Source organism: Acinonyx jubatus, chromosome A3, assembly GCF_027475565.1.
Source record: "Acinonyx jubatus isolate Ajub_Pintada_27869175 chromosome A3, VMU_Ajub_asm_v1.0, whole genome shotgun sequence".
Lineage (NCBI taxonomy): Eukaryota > Metazoa > Chordata > Mammalia > Carnivora > Felidae > Acinonyx > Acinonyx jubatus.
The window spans coordinates 23,907,795-23,914,782 of record NC_069388.1 but is presented as its reverse complement, the minus strand read 5'-3'; the positions used below and the strand labels follow the sequence as shown (position 1 = coordinate 23,914,782).

The 6,988-nt window shown below is 44.0% G+C and overlaps 1 pseudogene; it reads left to right on the top strand.

The window, feature by feature from the left end:
• The first annotated feature begins 3,474 nt into the window (after positions 1 to 3,474).
• On the top strand, positions 3,475 to 4,435 carry LOC106974335 (PRELI domain-containing protein 1, mitochondrial-like; annotated as a pseudogene).
• Positions 4,436 to 6,988: the final 2,553 nt, after the last annotated feature.

Genomic DNA, 6,988 nt, shown 5'->3' with positions numbered 1-6,988 from the left:
TCATATTTCCAGAGTCCCCATCGATGTGAGGTTGAACAGGGCCAGCCTAGGAAAATTGGGACATCTGGCTCCCACCTTTTACCTCTCTGTTCATTCCCTTCAATGCCCTGCTGCCCTGTTCCCACCTCCCAGTCTGTGTTTCTCAGTCCATTCAGTGGAGAGTGCAGTGAAAAAATCCAATCAACTAGAAGTGTAGGGATTTAGTGTTCCTAACCTCTTAACTAGTTGTATTTTAGGAGGCATCTAAACAGGGAAATGCTTAACTGTGAGGGAGGAAGCTATAATGGTGGAATTTCCGGTACCAGTGAGGAAGGGATCCTAAGGTAAAAGGGCTTCCCTATCACTCTTGAGTCATGTTGGTTGTCAATGCCATATAGTGCTTAACAGCTAGATGGGCTCTAGAGCCAGGCTAATAAGATTCATATCCCAGTCTATCACTTAGTAGCTGTCAAGCCTTGGGCAGATAATTCAAGCTCTCTGTGCCTCATTTTCCAAGCCTACAAGACGGGGATAATAAGAGTAGCTCCCTTATGTGATTGTTCTGAAGCTGTAATGAAATATTACATGAAAACCATTGAGAATACCTCCTGGAACATAGAAAACAATCAATTAACATTAGCCATGGTTGTTATTACTTGTACAAATAATTTTTCTTTCTTAAGGACAGAACTGAAACACTTTGAAGACCTCTGCAGTAGAAAAATTAAATCTGTCAAGCTAATAAATCACTCTGATATAGAGCAAAGAGGTAGTAGTCAGTAGCTTTTTAATCCAACCTAAGTCAGGAATGATTTTGAGACAGAGGAAATTCTTGAACAAAGGCCTAAGGAAAATGATGTTATGATCAAAATCTGTGACAACTTCATTTCAAAGATGGAAAACATCTTATCTGAGGGTTATGAACTGCTAAACTTCCCCTTCTCAAATGAGTTGGTCAATGTTGGTTTTGTACATGTAGGTCAGTGGTAACATTGTACTTTCTTAAATAAATTGAGTAAGTATATTTCTATGTTGCTTCTTTTCCTTTTTTTCCTTTTTAAGCCAACTTTGCTGAGGTGTAATGAATTTTGACACCATGTAACCACTCCCACAGTCAAAATATAGAGCACTCCATCACTCCAGAAAATTCCTTTGCTCCCCTTTGTACTCAGTCGGTCCTTCCACCCATCACAGGCAGCTATTGACCTGCTCTCTGTCAGTATACATACTCCTTTTGCCTGTTCTAGAAGTTCATACTAATGGTATCATATGATATGTACTCTTTAGCATCTGCTTTCTTCTGTTCAGCATCATATTTTGAGGTTCATCCATATTTTTACAGGTATTATAGTTCATTCCTTTTTATTGCTAAGTAGTCATCCATCATATGAATAATACTGCAATTCTGTTACCTTTATATACTAGAGTTTGAAAATAAAGGTTGACTGAGTTTGAACTCTTGGAGAAGAGAGTGAAGGGGTAAGAACTGGAAATGAAAGCTTCCGGTGTCTTTCCTGTCCCTTTCACTCGCTCATTCTATTATCGTGGGTAAGCCCTTCCCCCTCATCCACACTTCAGTTTCCTCATCTGTAAACTTAGCGTGCTAGATTATCTGTAAATAACCATTCCATGCAATCCCATTACAGGTAGAAGGGTTCCTTCTCCCACAAGAAGGTACATTTTAAAAAATGTTTATTTATTTATTTTGAGAGAGAGAACACGTGCACGAGAGAGTGCGTGCATACACAAGTAGGGGGAGGGGTTGAGGGAGAGGGAGAGAGAATCTTAGGCAGGCTCCAAGCTCAGCTGGGAACCTGACTCAGAGCCTCAACTCAGGATCACGACTTGAGCCGAAATCAAGAGTCAGACACGTGACGGACTGAGCTACCCAGGTACCCCAGGAAGACACATTTTTTTTAAGACCCACAAGTAAGGTCCTACCCCCGACAGAGACCCAGAGAATTCCTCTGGAAGACAGGGAGAATAGAATCCATACAAAACCAGACAAGTAGATGAAGAACAAGCAGGAAGGCCCAGGTAAGTTCAGGAATTGATCAATAAATATTTACAACCTATTCAGGGTCTTTATCCCTAGCTTTTCTACCCAAAGATCCCATTGGTAGACTCAAGGCTTGAATCAAGGGAATCAGGCCAGGAGGGTTTTATGGAGTAGAAGGAGTTCTGAGGACCTCTGAGAGCAGGTCATGGTGAAGGGCTGAGGCTGCCATTCTGGGCCCAGAGGTTGAGTGAGTAGAAAATCAAGGGAAAGGGTGGTAGGAAGAGCTTGGTCAGAGAATGAGTCAGTATATTTCAAAGATCCCATACTCCATAATCCAAATACTCCCATAAGCCAAACAAATCCCAGGGCCCCACATGGCCCAGGCTTAGCCTCCAATGTCACATTCAAGAACTGCTATGTAAAGAATAAATTGTTGAAAACAAAGCAAATGATCAGCTACAGGGAACTGATTGGACAACTTCAGTCTATCCATACTATGATATAATGTAATACTATGTGGTTATTAACAAAGAATGAAGAAGTACTATGTACTATTAGGGACTGATCTCCATGTTATATTGTTAAGTTAAAAAAAGCAAATTTCAGGGCGTCTGGGTGGCTCAGTCGGTTGAGCATCTGACTTCGGCTCAGGTCATGACCTCGCAGTTCGTGAGTTCAAGCCTCACGTCAGGCTCTGTGCTGACAGCTCACAGCCTGGAGCCTGCTTCAGATTCTGCATCTCCCTCTCTCTCTGCCCCTTCCCCGCTCATGCTCTGTCTCTCTCTGTCTCTCAAAAATGAATAAACATTAAACATTTTTTTTTATAAAAAGCAAATTTCAGGGGTGCCTGGGTAGCTCAGTCGGTTAAGTGTCCAGCTTTGGCTCAAGTCATGATCTCACAGTTCATGAGTTTGAGCCTGCATTGGGCTCTGTGCTGACAGCCCAGACCTGGAGCCTGCTTCAGATTCTGTGTCTCCCTCTCTCTCTGCCCCTGCCCCACTCACACTCTGTCTGTCTCTCTCAAAAATAAATAAACATTAAAATAAATTTTAAAAAAAGCCAATTTCAGAACAGTATGCACAGCTCTCGTTTGTGTTCAAAATGGGGTGATCACATATACATATACGTACATACATATCCATATGTATAGGTAAAGAATATTTCCAACACTTCACACAAGAAGCTGGGTAACAGCAGTCACCCCTGAAGAGCAGAAGTTAATTGGAGGGTGCTGGGGTTAGAAATGAGAAGGAAACCTATATCCTTTTATTCTCTAGGCTTTTGAATTACGTACATTTTAATCTATTCAGAAATGAATGAAAATGTATTAAATCCAAGAACAACAGTCCAGCTCCCAAAAGTAATTTTAAAATGGCTCTAGGCTTGTGGCCAGACAACCCCTCATGGCCAGGGCTGCTGCTTGTGCTTGGGCTGGGTGTGGTGCTCCCACCCCACCCCCCACCTCCCAGCACACACCCCCACCCCGGGTCAGGAAGATGGTGAAGTATTTCTGGGCCAGAGCTTGCTTGCTCCACAGTTCCTGGGACCAAGTGTTGGCTGCCTTCCGGCAGCAGCACCCGAATCCCTATAGCAAACATGTCTTGACCAAAGACGGAGTGCACCAGGAGGTGGCCCCTGACCCAGTGTCTCCTGACCAAGACCAACAGGATGCCCTGCTGGGCGGAGCGACTGCTTCCTGCCAGTGTTGCTCCCTCGGTGTACATCCTGGAGGATTCTGTTGTGGACCCACAGAACTAGACCATGACCACCTTCACCTGGAACATCAACCAGGCCCAGCTGCTGGTGGTGGAAGAACTATGTGTTTACTGTGTGAACTCTGATAACAGCGGCTGGACCAAAATCCGCTGGGAAGCCTGGGTCTCCTCCAGCTTATTTGGTGTCTCCCAAGCTGTCCACGAATTTGGCCTTGCCTGATTCAAGAGCAATTGTGACCAAGACTAGGAAGGGCTTTGAATACATCTTGGCCAAGCTGCAAGGTGAGGCCCCTTCCAAACCCCTTGTTGAGACAGCCAAGGAAGCCAAGGAGAAGGCAAGGGGGACAGCACTGGCAGCTACAGAGGAGGCCAAGGACCTTGCCAGCAAGGCCACCACCAAGCAGCAACAGCAGCAGCAGCAGTTTGTGTAGCTAGCCCAGGCCCTGGTGTGGTAGGACACCTGACCACCCTGCTCAAATCCCTCCACCTTTTCCCTCTTGTGCTTTATTATTAAAAGTCAACCTCCAGCCCTTTCTATTGTCTGGGTGGTGGGTTGGAGATGGGAGTCCCGTTTGGCATTTACAGTGCACCAGGCCTGTTACCCATGTCTGAGTAGGGCCTGCTCATTCCCACATGAGGCAGTTGATGACGGGCACAGAGAGATGCAGTGACTTGTCCAGGATCACAGACAGAATGCAGGTGCAATGGTAAAAAATGCTAGACTGTAAGCTCCATGAGGGCAGCGACCTTTGTTGCATTCTCTCATGTGTCCCAAGTACCTGGAACAATACCTAACACAAAACAGGCACTTTTTTGTTGACTTAAAAAAAATTACTCTAATATTTATTTATAATTCTTGAAAGACATCAGAGGGTCTGTAATCCAGGTCAACACTCTTTAGAATCTCCTGTGTTCTCATTAACCCTCTCAAGCCACATTGTTGCCTCTCAGTGCCCCTCACTCACCAAACTTGTCACTTTCCATCAAAACTTGTCCCCCGAGGCCCTTTCCCGCAGCTTTGCTTTTCTTTTTCCTCCCCACCTTACCATTCAGTGTCTGTCATCCTGTTATCCTACTTTTGTGTCACACACACACACACACACACATACAAAGCAGTCAGACAAAATAAAACTCTCCTTAGAAAATCATGGGCAGAAGACAAGAAAGCAGACAAAGGAATTCCCCATTAATGCCCTCATTGTACAGAAACAGAGACCCACAGAGGGACAGAAAGTCACCCCAAATTACATAGCAAGTCAGAAGCAGAGCCAAGACAAAGGTGCAGGGCTCCTGATTTGAAATCATATTCCAGGGCATTCAACCCATTTGTCCTACTCAAGCTTCTACTCATCCTTCAAAGTGTACCTCAGATGCCCTGTCTTCCCTGAAGCCTTCCTTGAATCTCTCTCTCTCTCTTTTTTTTTTTTTTTTTTTGGATTCCCCTAGCATCTTGTCTTACCCACTGTCATAGCCCTTATCTCCCTGTTTTATAATGTCTCTGATTATATTTCTGCTTACACTGGAAGAGATTCTCAAGTATAGAAAAGGCATCTGTCTCCCAGAGAGTAACTAGTCATTACTGAGTGTGATGAATTGAAAGTGTATAATGCTCTAAGGACAGGCAGACAATATGTTTTGGGGGCTGTGAGAAGGGAGAAGTTATTTCTTCCCAAAGAGATCTTGGAAAGCTTCCTGGAAGAAGTGTCTTTTGGCTGATATATACCTAGAGTTGCATCCCACATATTGAAATTACTTAATTTCAAGTATATGACTTTGGCAAAAGAAAAAAAAGATAGAAAAAAATGATGTTTTCCCATTTGTAACACTATTATGAGTTTTACAAAAATATTTGCACGAAGACAAAATGTACTAGTTGGGGGCGCCTGGATGGCTCAGTTGGTTAAGCATCTGACTTCAGTTCAGGTCATGATCTTGCAGTTTGTGAGTCTGAGCCCCACACTGGGCTCTACACTGACAGTGAAGAGCCTGCTTGGTATTCTCTCTCTTTCCCTCTCTCTTTGGCCCTCCCCCACTTGCACTCTCTCTCTCTCTCTCTCTCTGTTTCTCTCTCTCAAAATAATAAATAAATAAACTTTAAAAATACCTTTAAAAAAAAGACAAAATGTACTCGAGTAAGATTAGTAACTCATGCTGCCTCTTGATTTTCATGCAAAAAACTTTTTGAACACATGTGTAGAAGTCTTCTATAGTTGTGTTACAAACTTCCACAAACTTAGGGGCTCAAGACAGCACTTACTTATTAGCTACAGTTTTATTAGTCAGAAGTCCAGGCACAGCTCATTTGGGTTCTCTGCTCAGGGACCCACAGGGTGAAATTGAGGTGTTGACCACCGTGCCCTCATCTGAAGACTCAAATAGGGAAACTTTTTCTTCCAGACTCCCTCAGGTTGTTGGCAGAATTCATTTCCTTGCAGCCATATTATTAAGATCCTTATTTTATTGCTATCTGTTATCTGGGGCCTGCTCTCAGCTTCTAGAGGCCCCTCTTGGGTCCTTGCCATGTGGCCCTCTCCAAAACATGGCAGTTTGCTCCTCCAAGGCCAACATGGGAATGCTGCTTGAGAAAATGATTTTATGTTAGGTAAAGATACTGTAAAATTTTCACACATAGGCTTTATAATTTTTACACTATTTATTATTATATGTGCACAGATGTACATCCAATATTTCTATACACTGCTATATATACAGAAACATGATCTTGGGCCTCAGCAGTCTGAGACTCAATTTCCTCATCTGTAAAATGGGGATAGAAACGCTGTCCATCCTGGAGTGTGACAGGCATACAGTAAATGCTCAATAAATATAAGCTGCCAATTACATTAATAAAGAATTAATAAAGAATAAAGAGGGTCTAGACACATGGAGATTAGGTAGGGGGAGAGGGACGGGCCCCCTAGGAAGAGGAAACTGCGAGAGCAAAATCCTGGAAGCAGAAAAACTGGTGGTAGCTTGGAGTGTGGTCATTTGCATGGTGTGTGTGTGTGTGTGTGTGCGTGTGTGTGTGTGAGTGTTGACGGAGAAGGCCAAATGAGTGGGTGAGGGCAGCTTCACTCACCCCTCGAGTCAGTACTTACTGAATGTTTACTGTGTACCAAGTACCGTGAGAGCATGCCTGGTCTGCCGTGTGAATTGCAGCCTAGAGATGGTAGGGAGCCAAGGAGGAGCTATGAGCAGAAAAGGGCGGTGGTCTGAGCTGCAGGGAGCCCATCTGCTCCTAGAAGAGTGGCTGCCTCAGCAGGGGGGAACCTCATTGTCTACTTTCTCCTTCCCA